This window comes from Peromyscus maniculatus, chromosome 3, assembly GCF_049852395.1.
Source record: "Peromyscus maniculatus bairdii isolate BWxNUB_F1_BW_parent chromosome 3, HU_Pman_BW_mat_3.1, whole genome shotgun sequence".
NCBI lineage: Eukaryota > Metazoa > Chordata > Mammalia > Rodentia > Cricetidae > Peromyscus > Peromyscus maniculatus.
This window is the reverse complement of record NC_134854.1, coordinates 132,264,788-132,283,977: the sequence shown is the minus strand read 5'-3', so window position 1 is coordinate 132,283,977 and position 19,190 is coordinate 132,264,788. Positions and strand designations below refer to the sequence as shown.

The 19,190-nt window shown below is 38.3% G+C and overlaps 1 long non-coding RNA gene across 1 annotated transcript in view; it reads left to right on the top strand.

Moving 5' to 3' along the window:
• LOC121828078 (uncharacterized) overlaps positions 1-16,543 on the top strand; it is a 35,946-nt gene extending 19,403 nt beyond the window's left edge. The window contains exons 4-5 of the long non-coding RNA XR_006070522.2: positions 5,555-5,801; positions 14,467-16,543. This is a non-coding gene — a long non-coding RNA (uncharacterized LOC121828078). The remainder of the gene's footprint in view (positions 1-5,554; positions 5,802-14,466) is intronic.
• The last annotated feature ends 2,647 nt before the right edge of the window (positions 16,544-19,190 follow it).

Below are 19,190 nucleotides of genomic sequence, written 5' to 3'. Positions count from 1 at the left end.
AGAGGATACAATAGAGGAAATAGATTCATCAGTCAAAGAAAACATCAAAGCCAAAAAAATCATAACTCAAAATGTTCAGGAAATCTGGGACATCATGAAAAGGCCAAACCTAAGTATAATAAGGATAGAATAATACCAACTCAAAGGCACAGAAAATATATTCAACAAAATCATGGAAGAAAACTTGCCCAATTTAAAGCAGGGAATGCCTGTGAAGATACAAGAAGCTTATAGAACACCAAATAGACTAGATCCCCATAAGAAGTCCCCTCACCACATAATATTTAAAACACTAAACATACAGAGTAAAGAGAAAATATTAAGAGCAGCAAAGGAAAAAGGCCAAGTCACTTATAAAGGCAGACCCATCAGAATAACATCCGAATTCTCAATGGAGACTCTGAAAGCCAGAAGGGCCTGGACAAGTATAATGCAGACATTAAAAGACCATGGATACCAGCCTAGACTAATATACCCAGCAATACTTTCAATCACCATAGATGTAGTGAACAAGACAAATCCAGATTTAAACAGTAATTATTTACAAACCCATCCCTATAGAAAGCACTAGAAGTAAAACTCCAACCTGAGGAAGTCAGATGAACCCATGAAAACATAAGTAATAGATAACCCCACAACAATAAATCCCAAAGAAGAGAAATACTCTACCACTACCACTGAAACATAACAGGAATTAACAATCACTGGTCATTGATATCCCTTGATTTCAATGGACTAAACTTACCTATAAAGAGACACAAGCTAACAGAATGAATACAAAATCAGGATCCATGCTTCTGCTGCATACAAGAAACACACCTCAACTTCAAAGATAGACACTACCTCAGAGTAAAAGGCTAGGAAAAGACTTTTCAATCAAATTGACTTAAGCAAGCTGGTGTAGCTATCATAATATGTAACAAAATAAACTTCAAATTAAAATCAATCAAAAGAGAGTTGGAAAGACATTACATATTCATCACAGGAAATATCCACTAAGATGAATTCTCAATTCTGAACATTTTGTCCCAAATACAAGGGAATCCACATATGTAAAAGTAATATTAAAAAGCTTAAACCACACATCAAACCCCACTCTCACCAATGGAGAGGCAGACTGAAACTTAACAGAGAAATAAGAGACCTAACAAATGTTATAACTCAAATGGACTTAATAGATATCTGCAGAACATTCCATCCTAACACAAAAGAATAACCTTCTTCTCAGCACCCTATGGAACTTTCTATAAAATCAGCATACTTGGTCACAAAGCAACTCTCAACAGATACAAAAAAAAATTGGAATAACCTCCTGTATTTTATAGGACCACATGGCTTAAAGTTAGATTTCAACAACAATAAAAATTACAGAACACCAACAATTGCATGTTAATCCAAGAACACATCAAAAAATTATCCACCATGACCAAGTAGGCTTCATGCCAGAGATGTAAGGATGGTTCAACATATGAAAAATCTGTCAATGTAATATACCATATAAATATGAGAAAAGAAAAAAAAACACATAGTCATCTCATTAAATGCTGAAAAAAATCTTTGACAACACCCCTTCATGATAAAGGTCTTGGAGAGATTGGAAATATAAGGAATATGCCTCAACATAATTAAGGTAATAATTTACAGCAAGCCAAGAGCCAACATCAAATTAAATGGAGAGAAACTCAAAGGGATTCCACTAAAATCAGGAACAAGACAAGGCTGTCCACTTTCCCATATTTATTCAATATAGTATTGATTCTAGCTAGAGCAATAAGACAACAAAAGGAGATCAAAGGGATATAAATTGGAAAGGAAGAAGTCAAATTTTCACTATTTGCTGTGGGAGTTCCCTAGTAGAATTTTGGGGGTCACTTATCATCAGCAAATAGTGTTGAGGCATGTTCCTTATATTTCCAATCTCTCCAAGACCTTTATCATGAAGGGGTGTTGGATTTTGTCAAAGATTTTTTTCAGCATTTAATGAGATTATAAGTGACCCCCAAAATTCTACCAGGGAACTCCTACAGCTGATAAACACCTTCAGTAATGTGGTAGGATACAAGATTAACTCAAAAAAATCAATAGCCCTCCTATATACAAATGATAAATGAGCTGAGAAAGAAAACAGAAAAACATTATCCTTTACAATAGCCACAAATAATATAAAATACCTTGGGGTAACTCTAACTAAGCAAGTGAAAAACCTGTGTAGCTGGAGTTTTCTGCAGTCCTGCCCAGCACTACGGACCCTACAACTGCTTATAAAGCTCATATTAATTAAACTCTTGGCCATTAGCTCAGGCCTACCACTGTCTAGCTCTTATACTTAAACTCAGTCCATTTTTGTTCATCTATATTTCACCACATGTTCTGTAGCTTTATCTGCTGCCTTTACATGCTGCTGCCTGGATGGCAGGCTGGTGTTTCCTCTTTTCCACCTTCTACTTCCCAAACTCCTCTCTTTGTTCCGCCTATACTTCCTGCCTGGCCACTGGCCAATCAGCGTTTTATTTATCAATCAATCACCCACAGCAGACCTGTATGGCAAAGAAGTTTAAGTCTCTGAAGAAAAACATTGAAGAAGATAACAGAAAATGGAAAAATCTCCCATGTTCATGGATAGGAAGGATTAACTTAGTAAAAATGGCAATCTTACCAAAAGCATTCTACAGATTCAATGTAATTCCCACCAAAATCCCAGCACAGTTATTCACAGATCTGGGAAGAGCAATACTCAACTTCACATGAAAAAACAAAAAACCCAGGAAAGCTAAAACAATTCTGTATGATAAAGCCAACTCTGGAAGCATAACCATCCCTGATCTCAAGCTCTACTATAGAGCTACAGTAACAAAAAGAACTTGGTACTGGCATAAAAACCAACATGTGGACCAATAGAACCAAATTGAAGACTTTGGCATTAACCTACACACCTACGAACACCTGATTTTTTACAAAAAAAAAAAAAAAAAAAAAAAAAATGTACCATGGAAAAAAGAAAGCATCTTCAACAAATGGTGCTGGCATAACTGGATGTCAACATGTAGAAGATTGTAAATAGATCCACATGTATCAACATGCACAAAACTCAAGTCCAAGTGGATCAAAGACCTAAATATAAAACTGATTACACTGAACATGATAGAAAAGATAATAGGAAGTAGTCTTGAACATTTTGGCACAGGAGACTACTTCCTACATATAACACCAGTACCACAGACACTGAGAGAAACCATTAATTATGGTGGTATTTTTTTGTACTGAAATGTTATTTTAATTGTATGTTAATAAATAAAGTTGCCTGGGGGTCATAGCTATTAGAGCCATAGCAAGAGCGTGGCGGTGGTGGTGCACGCCTTTAATCCCAGCACTTTTAGACAGAGCTAGGTAAGTCTCTGTGTGTTCAGGGATACAGCCAGCATTGGAGACACATGCCTTTAAGACCTGGAGGGCTGTACTTACAGGCAGTGACGAAGCATTCACGTATTTGGGTTTACAACCAATGAGAAGGCAGAACAGAAAGAATATATCAAGACAAAACACAGGAAGTAGGTCTCTTTTGGAGAGGTAGGACTACCGCAGGAGGAAGGGTAAGGTTTTAGCTCTGAGCTCTGACCTCTTGGCTTTTTCTTTTACATTGGTTCTGTGTTGCTTATTTAATAAGATGGTTGGCTACATCTACAATTAACAAATGGGACCTCCTGAAACTGAGAAGCTTCTGTAAGGCAGAGGACACAGTAAATAAGACAAATGACACCCTACAGGATTGGAATAGATCTTCACTAATCCTACATCTGACACAGGGCTGATCTCCAAAATATATAAAGAATTTAAAAACTTGACATCAAAATAGTGAACAATCTAATTTAAAAAAAAATGGGCTACAGAGATAAACAGAGAATTCTCAACAGAAAAATCTCAAGTGGCTGAAAGACATTTAAGGAATTGCTCAACATCCTTAGTCATCAGAGAAATGCAAATCAAAATGACTCTGAGATAACCTGTCAGAATGGCTAAGATCAAAAACAATGAAAACAGCTTATGTTGGATAGGATTTGGAGCAAGGGGAAAACTCCTCCACTGTTGGTGGGAGTACAAACTTGTACAATCATTTTGGAAACCAATATGGCGTTTTCTTAGAAAATTGGTAATCAACCTCCCTGAAGACCCAGCTATACCTCTCTTGGGCATATACCCAAGGAATGTTCAATCATAACACAAGGACACATGCTCAACTATGTTCATTATTTGTAATAGCCAGAACCTGGAAACAACCTAGATGCCCCTCAAACATAGAATGGATTAAGAAAATATGGTATATATGCACAATGGAGTATTACTCAGCACTGAAATATGCAGGCAAATGGATGGAACTGGAAAATATCAACCTGAGTGAGGTAACCCAGACTCAGAAGGATAAACATGATTACTCATAAGTGGATACTAGATGTAAAGCAAAGGATAACCAGACTACAACCCATACCTCCAGGGGAGCTAGCTAACAAGGAGACCCAAAGACAGGTGCATGGATTGCCCTGGGAAGGGGAAATAAAGGAGATCTCAATGAGTAAACTGGGCATGAGGGGTGGGCAATAGGGGGCAGGGGTGGGGCATGAGAACATAAGGGAATGGGATGTTCAAGCTGGAATAGGGAAGGAATGAGAGAGCAATGAAAGAGATACTATGATAGAGGGAGACATCAAGGAGATAGGGAAAAACTGGGGACTAGAGAAGTTCTCAGGAATCCCCAAGAATGACCCCAGCTTAGACTACTAGCAATAGTGGAGAGGGTGCCTATACTAGCATACCCCAGTAGTCAGAACAATGAATACCTGAACTGTCATCATAGAGCCTTTCTCCAGTAACTGGTGGAAGCAGATGCAGAGATCCACAGCCAATCACTAGGCTGAGCTCCAGGAGTCCAATCAAAGAGACAGAAGAGAGATTATATGAGCAAGGGCATCAAGATTATGATGGGGAAACCTACAGAGACAACCAAAACAAATTAGTGGGAACTCATGAAATTTAGATCAATAACTGTGGAGCCTGCATGGCACTGGACTAGGCTCTCTGCATAGTAGGACAATTGTGTAGCTTGATCTGCTTAAGGGACCCCTTTCAGTAGGCTCAGAATTCATCCCTGGTGCATGAGCAGGCTTTTTGAAGTCTATCTATGACGGGACACCTCACACAAACTTGAATCAGGGGGAGCGCCTTGGACCTACTTCTACTCAATGTACCTCCTCATGGGGGGCCTTGCCTTCTTGTAGGAGGGAATAGGAGTTACGTTGGTGGGGTGGCTGGAGGGATGGGAGGAAGAAAGAGGGGGATCTTTGATTGGTATGTAAAATGAATAAAAATTTTTCTTAATAAAAAAAGAAAATAAATAAGGCACTGAAATTTGAGAAAGTTGACTTCTTGACCCTGTATTTCATCTAATTCATCCATTCATTGTACAAATATTTTAAAAGAATTATTTTATTTTTTAATTTTGAAAGTTTTTAAAATAATCTTGATGATAACCCAGTATGCCTCTCTTCTTGTGAGTCCACAGAATGAAGGTTGAAGAGCAGTCATTTCAATTCTGATTCAGTCACTTAAGAAGACGATGGGCTGTGATACTACCAAACTGAACAGGCCCTGAAACATCAAGCTATGTCAGGGATGGGTCCTTCATTGAGTCTGTAATGGCTCTACCAGGCTAAGATTATTGTAACGATGACCAAGTTGCCTCCAGTTGGAGCCTAGTTGCACTTTTCACCCAGTAACTCAACCAGCCAATGCAGGAGCTGCTCTTTGTGGTAAGTCACTTCCTGGCACAGTTCATAGTGATTCTCAACTCCAGTTCTTCATGCTTCTCTGGATGTATATTCAGTGACTCGTGATGATGGCTGGATGCCACTTTATGATTAGACCGCAGATTGTAAAGGCTATGACTTCCAACCCAGTGACTCATTTTTGTTGTGTCATTGCTTATGTTTTTGAACTGAGCTGTCATGTAGTGCATAGCCCTTTGGACAGATAGACAGATGAAACAACCTATTCCAGCAGCCTGCAAGGAGATGAGCCCTCCCAGTAAAGCCAACAGAAAATCCACTCCAGCTGTCAGAAAGAGGTTTGCCACATCAATAATTATAATAGGTACATTGGTATTATAAATTCTAAGAGTATCTGGAACTTGTGACATTTAAGTAAGTGATACTCTACTATGTAGAATATGTTCTTCACAAACATTGATTGAGATGACCCCATCATATAAACCACAGGAATCTGGTACCTCATCAATCAGTAAAAGGCTCTCCATAGTCATGTGACCTAAAGAAGTGAGGTCAGTTAAACAGGTTGAAGAAAAACTGAGGTTCATCGTCCCCTGTTGAAAACCCACTCATTAGTGGCTTCTATTATTAGGATTCCAAAGTAAATTTCTAGATCTCTTAATTGTGATTTGACTATGGCTTAGTGGTCTGTCTATACAGATAGCCTGACTCTATTCAATCCTTAATTTTGTTTTTTCAGATGCCAATCCCACTAACAATAATAATTAAACTAAGAAACAGGAAAAATTGTCATAGCTCAAGGGTGCAGAGAGCTTTTCTTTCCAGACGTATCTGCAGATATTCAAAACATCCTCTTCTTAATTCTATAAGGAATCACACCCAGACAAGGAGCAGACATCTTTGGCACAATGGAAAGTGTTACTAATTCTTACTATTTAATTCTGTTTGTTCCTTTTTCTGGGAAAAAAATGTCATATGTATTGTAAATAAGTGAGAATTTTAGAAATTACTGTGTAAATGGCCTAATAAGTGAAGAAACTTGGTGAATCAATGAAAAAACAAAGAAATCTCCTCACAGTATTGAATGCACTACACTATCACACCCTAGCAGCTTTAAAGCTCTGATTTAGTGCATTTGACAAGCAAAACTGATATAGTAAGATATGGAAATCATTGTTGCAACTCATCCCTCATTATTTTTTGTAGGTGAAAACAAAGTGTGTATCAACCCAGAAAATACTCTATGCCTCAATTGTCACTTGGAATAAACAGTTAAATTTCACTAACATACGTTTCAATACATTATATAGCTTACTTAGCATGGCAAGCACATTCATTTCTCATGCTCTGTTCTCCAGTGTAGACAAGCTGCTGAAATTTCTACATTAAACAGTGTGTAGGCGTTGGTGGATTCAAAGATAGGCAGGGATTCTGTGTTTATTAATACCAAAGTACCTTCTCATTGTCTCTCCTTCTGAACAAATTTTGTCTGCCATTCATAAAGCTGTATGCAATAACTATGCACTAATGGATATAGTTACTACACAAGGCAACATTTGACTCTTTTCTGAGGAATATAGTTTTGTTGTATGTAAACTCTCTGAGGCAGACATGACCCTGCTTTACCGATGAAGACTGTGACAAAGCAGATGCCATTTGATGAAGGGTCTAAGACTTGAACCCAAGTCCCTCTGAACCTTTGAGTCCATATTTCTGCCCCTTTGTGTTTGATGACATACACGTGTTACTAATTGTCTTCCACACTGTAAATTTCCTAGTCCCAGACTTAGAGGCACAAATGGAGCAAGCCAGCCTGGTGAAGGTCTTGGATAACCCCTCAGTAAAATCCCACTTTACCCTCCCCTTTCCATGTCTTCATGCTGAAAATTGTATAACCAGCAGACAGTTTTGAAACTGTTAAACTACAAGAGTGGCAGGAAATGATGTTTATTAACAAAGCATGAATTCAGGAGAAGCAAGCAACACAGACCAAATGAGCACCATCCTGTAATAGATGATTAGAGTCTTTCTTTCTTCAGCCCTCTAAAAGTCTGAATCCAAAAGGAATTGAGTACAGTGAGCACAAAGAGATAGAAGGCGTGGGTCCTAATCTGCTAACTCACGACTCCCATACAGTGACATCTTTGTTGTGCATGGGCACAGGGGCTGAGGCTGTGTACGTGCATAGAAGACAGGTGTGGGTGAGAACACAATTTTCCCAGGCATTGAAGCTCTCCAGCTGCATCCATCTAAGCTCTTCCCACATGAAACCTCAGCAAAGCACAGAATTAAAAGAAATATTCTTTGAAAGAAGATAGTGAATTATATCAGAAGTTATGAATTAAGGCACTGTGTAACAAAGCCAAAAACAGCACTACACAGAGTTTGGTGTAGATTAGGAAAAAAATGAAGATTTGATTACACCTTCTGTTTTCTTTCAACCATCACTCATGGATTTCTTCATGTCAATTGCTTTTTTTTCAGTTGTTCCTGGCAGTTGATTTGAATTAAATATTACTAATTCCGACAGACAGGCATAGTAAACTATTGCTCTAATGTGTTCTTTATACTCATACTTTTATTTTCCTTAAAATGTGGCAAGTGTTAAATTGAAAAAAAAGTAAAGGAACAAAAAGAAAGAAAGTATTAGGTAACATTCACTTTTTCTTAGGTAACATTAAAAATATTTTCCAGTTGTCAGGATAAAGATTCCCAATGTCTACTATTACTGAGGACACTAAATGCAAGAGAAAACCTCAATGAAAACAAGTAAAATGCATCCCATGTATATACTGAAAACTTTTTAGCTTATTTTACATGATCACATTGAAAACACTACAGGAGATATACTGTCTTAAGAAATTTTATGTGTCTAATTTAATATTTTAAAACCAACACATGTGTATTGTATGCTTACTTTGTGTTATGTCAATATCTTTATGTGCTGGGGGCAGGTGGGAGAATTTATATGTTCTTAAAGCTGATAACCTACTGTGTATGAACAGATATAAACATGCATATAAATACTTGATAACAAAATATCAAGAATAATACAGTTTTTAATATTGAATGTGCTATTACAAAACATTATAGTGGGAAAAATTATTTCAGTTTGAATTCTTAAGAAAAATGCTATTGAATTATAACTTGCAATCTTCAAAGGTTATTGCTTTTTCATATTAAGTCTAAATAAATGCTATAGAATATTTTCCTTGCAGAAACTTTTTAGCTATAGTTTTCCTGGCCCTGCCTGGCCCACGGTCAGGACAAATCTCTCTCACCCACCTGTCCTGTAGCCGCTGAGACCCAACCAAGTAAACACACAGAGCCTTTTATTTCTTATAAACTGTGTGGCCATGACAGGCTTCTTGTTAACTGTTTTTATAACTTAAATCAACCATTTCTATTAATCTATAAGTTGCCATGTGGCTCGTCGCTTACTGGTATCTTAAAATCTGCTTCTCATCCTGGCAGCTGGCAGCATCTCTCTGACTCAGCCTTCCACTTCCCAGAATTCTTCTCTCTGCTTGTCCCGCCTATACTTCCTGCCTGGCTACTGGCCAATCAGGGGTTTATTTATTAACCAATCAAAGCAACACATTTAACATACAGAACATTCCCACAACAAAACTTAGAAGAACAAAGTTTGGCTACCAAGTATCCTAACTCTTGAGGTCATGGTATTGAAGCAAACTTCTTCATTTTAGCCCCTTTCCACCACTTAACAGCAACTTGGGCTGGCAGTTAACTCTATAACATAGGTACTTCTGTGGAATGATTATTCAAGTTAAAATAGCATGTTGTTACATAAAATTACATTTTATCCATGTTGTAGGTAGAGAAAGAATTTGTTTCTGTACCTTATGAAGTACAAAGTGGCAGAGATTATAAGGACCAAAACAGAAAAAATATATTAAAAGCAAAAAAACAACAATAAACCTAACTGTGTAATAAGACAGTGCGGTATCCAAAAATAAGCCTGGGATGTAGACAGAAGAAATCAAGCAGGCTATCAGTGAGTTGTGTAGACTGAGGACAAGGTTGCTACAGAATATAGGCTCTTAATCAAAAACTTCACTTTTTTAGATAGACAAGCAGAATAAAAGTGTAAGACAGTATAATAGTGCAGGCAGTCTGATTCTATGGTTTAGCTCCTAGAATTCTGACTTTAAGAGAATTCTGAATTCTGATTCTTCTACTTCTCAGCATTACATATTGCTTAAAGATGTCCTTGACTGTGCTCGCCTCCAAAACACTGAGTTAAGAAAGTAAGGACTGTGGTAAGAATAGAGATAGGCCATGGAGCTATTTCCATGATTTAATGAGACAGTTTGTGGAAGGCTCTTAGAACAGTAACTAGTGCATAGGGATACGTTATTCCATTCAAGGACATTGGCTAAGTTCGAGAGCATAGCAGATTTAGAATGTTTGATGAAGGTGTATTGAAGTTAAACACTAAGTCTTGAACTTTTGAAACAGAATAGAGCTAGATTGTTCTTGAAGCAGGCATCTTCTCGGGCTTGGAAAAAGAAAGAAAAACCATAGAATTGTTACCACAATCCCCAAAATACTTCTGATATGAAGTAAGGAAACAAATGTGGTCATAGCATTGGGATCTCCAGATGTAATAGATTATTTATCATTTGTTCATGGCCTTCAGGTGGTAGTAGCAGAATCGTGATATTTTTAAGCAGGAAGATTTTTTAACTGCTTTGTAATCCAGGAAGTGAGATTCAGGGTTTATCCTTACTGTGGTATATTGTCTACTTATTGCCATTCATGTCAATTCAGGTCCTTCACAAGACAGTCTGACAGTTCTCTTACAAAATAATGGCAGTTACACTGTAGCACACATCTAGAAGTTAGGCTTTTTGACTTCCTATCTTATTAGTATTATCTTTTTAACTAGAGTACAGAATTGGCTAGGTATTCTGAAGATGTAATGACAACTATTCATTAATTTCTATCATTTATTCTTCAATGCTTGATTTTATATGTAAACCTCAATAGAGTTGGGAATGCTCAGATAACTGGTAGAACATTTTTTACTATATCTGAGAAAGTTCTGACCAGATTAACAGGGCACATAAAGATCTACCCTTTCCGATGTTGTTAGGACAATTCAGTCAGTTGAGAATTCAAACATAAAAACAATAAAGATGGGACATCCATACCTTCCCTCTTTTGACCACTTATATCAGAGTCCCTGGTTTATAGGCCTTCAGCTGGGTTTGTGGATTAGAACCCTTGTGTGTCTTTGGTTAAGGCTTTCAAAGCCAGGAGGATTGTACTACTATTGTTCCTAGTTCTGCTTGTAGATGGCAGGGTGTGAAATTTCTCTGCCACCATAACAATATGGTCAGGTTCCTAGAGAATCCCATGTCTCCTTCCTAATGGGTCTATTCTTCTGGAGAATGCTGGGTCACTTTCTCTCTAGCTGTGGATGTCTCCTAATAAGAATTCATCACAGTCAGGTATGGTGGTATTTTATTTGTACTGAAATGTGATTTTATTGTATGTTAATAAATAAAGTTGCTTGGGGGTCAGAGCTAATAGCAAGCCATAGCAGAGCTGGGTTTTCATGGCACACGCCTTAAATTCCAGCACTTGGTAGAAGAGCTAGGTAGATCTCTGTGTGGTCAAGGATACAGCCAGCATTGGAGACACACACCTTTAATCTCAATACCATAGAAGACCTGGAGGGCTGTACATAAAGGCAGCGACGAGGCAGTCATGTGTTTGGGTTTACAACCAATGAGAAGGCAGAACAGAAAGACTATATAAAGACAAACACACAGGAAGTAGGCCCTTTTCGGAGAGGTCTCTTAGCTAGCTGCAACAGGCAGGTAAGGCTCTTAGCTCTGATCTCTTGGCTTTCTTCTTTGCATTGGTTCTGTGTTTCTTATTTAATAAGACGGTTGGTTACATCTACAGTCAGGATCTCTCTATTGCTAGATTCCTCTGCAACTGTGTGTATCTATTTCCAAACATCCACCTTTCACACCTGGAAGATGAGAGTCAAGTTCATAGTGTAATATAACAAGAAGATATACAGTCACTTTTTTCAAAAGATAAGTGTATTTTTTCTGTTAGGGAGAAACTAAATTGTGTACGTAGAATGTGAATGATATCCTGTGACTCACAAAACAGAGGGACTTGCTAGACAGAGATTTTTCTGATGACAAGTTCTAATCTCAGAATTCTCCCACTCTAACACTTCTATTTTAAGATTTTGTTTCTGTTTTGAAGTTTCAGAGTTAAAACTGAATGTGATATTGTAGAATAAGAAAGCCAGAGGGGCTTTTTTGAGTTTTTATTTTTTAATTTTGGTTCTTGTTGGAAGGTCTAGGGAATGACCTTGTTAGGTCAGTACAGGTCTTCTCAACAGGTTCTTGAGAGCTTACAGGCCCGCAGGTCTTTGAACCACAAAACACCAGTTATATACATTCCTTTTTAATTTTCCAGGCAATTAGACATGGCCTCCAGGAGAACTACCAGGTTATTTGAGAGAGATTCCCCTTCCCTAAAGAAGTTCATTGCTCATTTCTAAACAGATGTTCTCAAGTTACAGGTAAAGGGAAGGATTAGACAGAAGCCTACTTAGGTCTGATGGCTGTCTTTTAACAGTTGGATAATTCCTTGAAATTTGAAAAAGCATCATGTAAATACTTCAAGTGTCCACATAGTGCTATTTTTTTACAACACAAATAAGATTGTGATAACTATCGAGGATTTAGCTTTCTTCCAGAAAATTCAGTCCCCAAAGCATATATTAAATAGCTACTTTGAGCTTGGACATATCTCTTTTTGCCTCATTTTGACAATTGAGACTCAGTATATTTGAATTTTGGACTGTGATTTGCAAGTGAAGAAGTTAGGACCATCACAATGGACAAATTCATACTATTTTAGGGCTAGATGTAGTGGCTAATACCTATTATGCTAGAACCTGTAAGGGTGAGAAAGGATGCCTGTCATGCTCATGAGGCCAACACAAACTACACAGAAAGTTCTAGATCAGCCTGGGCTATAGAGTAAAACATCTTGGAAAGTAAATTTCAAGGCTATGAAGTGAATAGTAAACAATTTTTTGATTTTTTTTAAAAGTAAAACCTTATTTTTTTTTTTTTTTTTGGTTTTTCGAGACAGGGTTTCTCTATGTAGCTTTGTGCCTTTCCTGGAACTCACTTGGTAGCCCAGGCTGGCCTCGAACTCACAGAGATCCGCCTGCCTCTGCCTCCCAAGTGCTGGGATTAAAGGCGTGCACCACCACCGCCCGGCAAAACCTTATTTTTTAACAGCAAAAGAACAAAAAAAATACTCTCAATATTATCCTAGAAGGTATTCCTGTATTTATCAACAACTCTGACAATTATTTAGCAAGAAAGCATAAGAAAAGGATATCAGATGTTTGATTAACAGCTAAAATTCCAACTCCTTGATTCAGAGCTCTGTATGGAGACAGCAATTGAAGTTGGTACAGGCCCTTATTCTCATTCTGGAAAGCTCAAGCTTTCTCACTGCTATCTGTTACTCTGTGGGCATATCAGTCTGTCTGTAGCTTCTGTTTCTTACCTGAAATAAGTATGAACAGCATAGTGGCTCATTTTCTCTGTTAAGGTTAGTTCAATATTAGTATTACTACTACTATTTTGTAGTATTCTTTCCCATGAAAAAGATAGAGATTTTTTTTCACAAATATATATATATATATATATATATATATATATATATATATATATATATATATATATCACATATTTTGCAAGCATTATATAGCAGATCTTTAGAGCTATAAATGTGATTAGCAAGACGGCTCAGTAGATAAAGGTTCCTGCTGACAAGCCTCATCAGCCAAGATCAATCCCCAGGACCCACATAACAGAAGAAGAAGAGAATAACTCCACAAATTTTGCTGGGATTTGGATGGGAATTGCATTGAATCTGTAGGTTGCTTTTGGTAAGATTGCCATTTTTACTATGTTAATCCTACTTATCCATGAGCATGGGAGAGCTTTCCATTTTCTGACATCTTCTTCAATTTCTTTCATCAGGAACTTAAAGTTCTTGTCATATAGTTCCTTTGCTTGTTTAGTTAGAGTCACCCTAAGGTATTTTATATCATTTGTGGCTATTGTAAAGGGTGATGTATCTCTGATTTCTATCTCAGCCCATTTGTCAGTTGTATATAGGAGGGCTACCGATTTTTTTGAGTTCATCTTGTATCCTGGACCTTGCTGAAGGTGTTTATAAGCTTTAAGAGTTCCTTTGTTGAATTTTTGGGATCACATATGTATACTATCATGTCATCTACAAATAGTGAAAGCTTGACTTCTCCCTTTCTAATTTGTATCCCCTTGGTCTCCTTAATGTTGTCTTATTGCTCTGGTTAGAACTTCAAGTATTATATTGAATAAGTATGGGGAGAGCAGACAGCCTTGTCTTGTTCCTAATTTTAGTGGAATCACTGAGTTTCTCTCCATTTACTTTGATGTTGGCTGTTGGCTTGCTGTAAATGGACTTATTATGTAAATTGACTTATTATGTTCCCTGTACTCCTGATCTCTCCAAGACCTTTATCATGAAGGGGTGTTGGATTTTTGTCAAAGGCATTTTCAGCATCTAGTAAGATGATCATGTGGTTTTTTTTTTCTTTCATTTTTTTTTATATGGTGTATTGCATTGACAGATTTTGCTATGTTGAACCATCCTTGCATTCCTGGGATGAAGCCTACCTGATACTGGCAAAAAAACCAACATGTGGACCAATGGAACCAAACTGAAGACCCTGACATTAATCCACACACCTATGAACATATGATTTTCAACAAAGAAGTCAAAAGTGTACAGTGGGGGAAAAAAAGCATCTTCAACAAATGGTGTTGACATATCTGGATGTCAACATGTAGAAGACTGCAAATAGATCCATATCTGTCACCATGTACAAAACTTAAGTCCAAGTGCATCAAAGACCTCAACATAGATCCAGTTACACTGAACCTGATAGAAGAGAAAGTAGGATGTAGTCTTGAACACATTGGTAGCACTGGAGATCACTTCCTAAATATAACACTAGTAGCACAAACACTGAGAGCAACAATTAATAAATGGGACCTCTTGAAACTGAGAAGCTTTTATAGGGTAAAAGACATGGTCAATAAGACAAAATAACTGCCTACAGCATGGGAAAAGATCTTCATCAACACCACATCTGACAGAGGGCTGATATCCAGAATATATAAATAACTCAAGAAACTAGACATCAAAATACCCAACAGTCCAATTAAAAAATGGGCTACAGAGTTAAACAGAGAATTCTCAGCAGAAGAAGCTCAAATGGCTGAAAGACATTTAAGGAATTGTTCAATATCCTTAATCATCAGGGAAATGCAAATCAAAACAACTCTGAGATACCATCTTACACCCGTTAGAATGGCTAAGATCAAAAACACTGAAGACAGCTTCTGCTGGAGAGGATGTGGAGCAAGGAGAACATTCCTCCACTGTTGGTGAGAATGCAAACTTGTACAGCTACTTTAGAAACCAATATGGCATTTTCTTAAAAAATTGGGAATCAACCTCCCTCAAGACTCAGCTTGAGTCGGGCATATACCCAAGGTTCAATCATACCCAAGAACACATGCTCAACTATGTTCATAGCAACATTATTTGTAATAGCCAGAACCTGGAAACACCCTAGATGCCCTTTAACTGAAGGATGGGTAAATAAAAAGTGGCACATATACACAATGGAGTACTGCTCAGCAGAGAAAAACAATGACATCATGAGGTTTGCAGGCAAATGGATGGAACTAGAAAAAAACACCCTGAGTGAGGTAACCCAGACTCAGAAAGACAAACATGGTATGTACTCACTCATAAGTGGATACTAGATAAGGATACTAAGTGGATACTAGCAAAGGATAACCAGACTGCAACTCACAACTCCAGGGAAGCTACCTATTAAAGAGGACTCTGAGAAAGACACAGGGATCGCCCAACAACAGAGAAATGGATGAGATCTACATGAGCAAACTGGACATAAGTGGGGGAGGGTATTGGAGGGCAAGGGTCAGGGAAAAGAAAGCTTAGGGGAGAGGGAGATCCCAGCGGGATCAGGAGCAGAGTGGGAGAACAGGCAGGGAGATACCATGATAAATGAAGACCCCAGGGGAATAGTGAAGAAGCAGAGTGCTAGAGAAGTCACCAGAAATCTACAAAGATACCTCCACTGTAGACTACTGGCAATGGTTGAGAGAGTGCCTTCTCTGATGATTGGATGGCCGAACACCATGGCTATCACGATAGAACTCTCATCCAGTGTCTGATGGAAGCAGATGCCGAGATCCACAGCCAAAGACCAGGTGGAGCTTCGGGAACCCAATTATGAAGAGATTGGCTGAGGAACCCCCATGGAACTGGACCGGGCCCTCTGGAGAAGTGGGGCAGCTCATTAGCTTGAACTATTTGGGAAGCTCCTAGGCAGTGTAGACAGGACCTGTCCTTAGTGCATGGGCTGGCTTTTTGGAGCCTGGGACCTATGTTGGGACACTTTGCTCAGCCTCGGTGTAGGGATGAGGGGACTGGAACTGCCTTGGCTGAGTCTACCAGGTTGGGCTGACTCCTCAGGGGTGACCTTGCATTGGAGGAGGTAGGAATGGGGGGTGGGTTGGGGAGGAGGGCTGGGGGGTGAGAGGAGGGAGGATGGGGGAATCTGTGGCTGATATGTGAAATTAAGTTAATTATAAAATAAAAATATATATTTTAAAAAAGCCAAGCAGTGGTGGTGCATGCCTTTAATGCCAGCAGAGGTAGGCTGATCTCTGTGAATTTGAGGCCAGCCTGGTCTACAAAGTGAGTTCCAGAACAGGCTCCAAAGCTACACAAAGAAACCCTGTCTCAACGCCCCCCCCCAAAAAAAATATAATGAAAACAAAGAATACCAATAAATAAACAAATTAAACCACGGGGAAAAAAAGACATAAGGAGTCTCAGAGGCACAGGCTAAGCAGGACCAAGTTCTGTTGTTTCTGGATTCAGACACCACAACCTGGCAAGAAACTCCCCAAACTAGCCCCAGATACTCATATACCAAGCCAAGAAGCTAAATTTAAATTGTGTGCGTGTATGTGTGTGTGTGTGTGTGTGTGTGTGTGTGTGTGTGTGTGTGTGTGTGTGTGTTTCCTGAAAATGAGAGGGGCCCATGACAGTAGAGGACGATAGTTTTAAAGGGGGAGAAGAGGACAAAGAAGATGATGAAGTACATGTGACAGGAAAGCTGGAGGGAGAGCTATGTAGGGAGGAAGAGGAAAACAGGAGGAAATAAGAGATTATTGAGAAGGGAGGTTGAATAATTACAAAGTATATTGAATTTATGTAGAAACTGTTGTAATAAAACCCATTAGTTTGTATAATAATTTAATTTTTTTTCAAAAAAATATAGTTCTAGAATTGGGGCCAGGAGAGACTAAAAGTGGGAAATTTTACAGATAGCAATTTTTAAAAAATCTCCTAATTTCTGAGTCAGAAGAACACATAGAAAACACACCATTAAGTCCCCAGCCCCAGTATTTGAGAGCAAGCTCATACTTCCAGGCCTGTGGCAGTAACCGTAGCCAAGAACATGTCCTGAGTGCATATAAATCTCACTCTTCCTTGGAGCAATGTTTCCAGTTCTGTTTCTCTCAGAAGCCATGCTCTCAGACAGGTGAGGTAAGCAAACATTTGTAGAGCAACCATGAATCACAGTGTACCACCCGGGTAAAGCAGACACTGGCAGCCTCGGGCTCAGTGTGATCCAAATTCTGCTTCTCACTCTGAGCTGAGTTACCTTGAGTAGGTTCCAAAATCTATAAACTGCAATCTTTTCACAGACACAATGGAATTCATCACAGCTTCCAACTCCAGAGCTACTGACATATACAACATGTAAGAGTTGCAAGTGCAGTCCAATGACAGAGCAGTTACGTAGCAAATATGAGGTGCCAGGTTCAATCCTCAGTCCAATAGCACACATTAAACCAATGAAAATAAACTATAATACTCTCACACTGGCTGTATTCAAAAGTTATCAGAATTAAATTCTGTGATAAATTTTTTAGTTATTTGAATAGAGCCAGTTATTAGAAATTAGAGGCTTGGCTATTGCCTACTCTTTAAATGCTCATTTGCATTCATCCCCCCCCACACTAATCCTACTTACATAAGACACACAGACTCTTTGTTCTTCCTGCCATTTTCCTTTTTGTCCCAATCCTTTTCCTTCTCTCTCCCTCCTCTTCTTATTTTCACTTCTTCCTTGTTAGATGGAAAATATTTTTTAGGGAAATTGAAATATGGCTAAAGACCACACTCCCAGGATGTGTCATTATCTCATGAGACTCACTACATCCTGGATAAACTGCTAAAGGGGAAAAATGCAGCTATTCCTCACATATTTATAAAAAAATAAATATGCCTCTTTAGAGAATGCTTCGTGATTAAGATCACTTGCTGTTCTTGAAGAGCTCCCAGATTTGTTTACTAGCACTCACATGATAGCTCACAACTATTTGTAAGTCCAGTTTCAGTAGATTTAATGCCTCTTCTGGCCTCCACAGGCCACAGAAAGACATGTGGTATACAAACACAGACACAGGCAAAACACTCATACACATAAAGCAACAATAAAAAAAATAAATCATTAAAAAATAAAAAGCAAATATATGGTTAAAATTTATTTATTAAGCACTTTCTTAACTTGCCTATATACAGGCAATAATATCATTAACACTATTTATTATTGTGTATTAACACAGTACCATTTATCCTTGTATCATGTTACATGATGTTATATGCCTCTTCCAAAGTCTTACCAAAGAAGGAGGTAATAGTAAAACTGGAACAATAAAAAAGAATAATGTAATCTAGTTAGAGTGCGATGCTACACCCTGTACAAGGTTAAGAACTTCAAGCTTGCCAGATGTCAGTGGCACACGCCTTTCATCCCAGCACTTGGGAGGCAGAAGCAGGCGGATCTTTGTGAGTTCGAGGCCAGCCTGGTCTACAAAGCAAGTTCTAGGAAAGGTGCAAAGCTACACAGAGAAACCCTGTCTCGAAAAAACAAAAAACAAACAAACAAACAAACAAACAAACAAAAAAAGAGCTTCAAGCTTTGTCCCTCTTATAAAACACACAAAACGATCAAAAGTCACCAGATTTTCTCTTCTTACATCACTAGAAAGATTCATCATCTACAGTCGGTGTAACTGAGCATTATGTTGGCTCACATCCTGAAGCCATTGTTTGTACTTCCAAAGCAAATGCTATAACTGGGAAGCACTTGTCTAGACCAATGCACCAGAGTATTTACTACTCTGTCCTGCCTTGTCACTTTCTGTGCACGTTCTGACACCTGGAATTATCTTTAAAGTC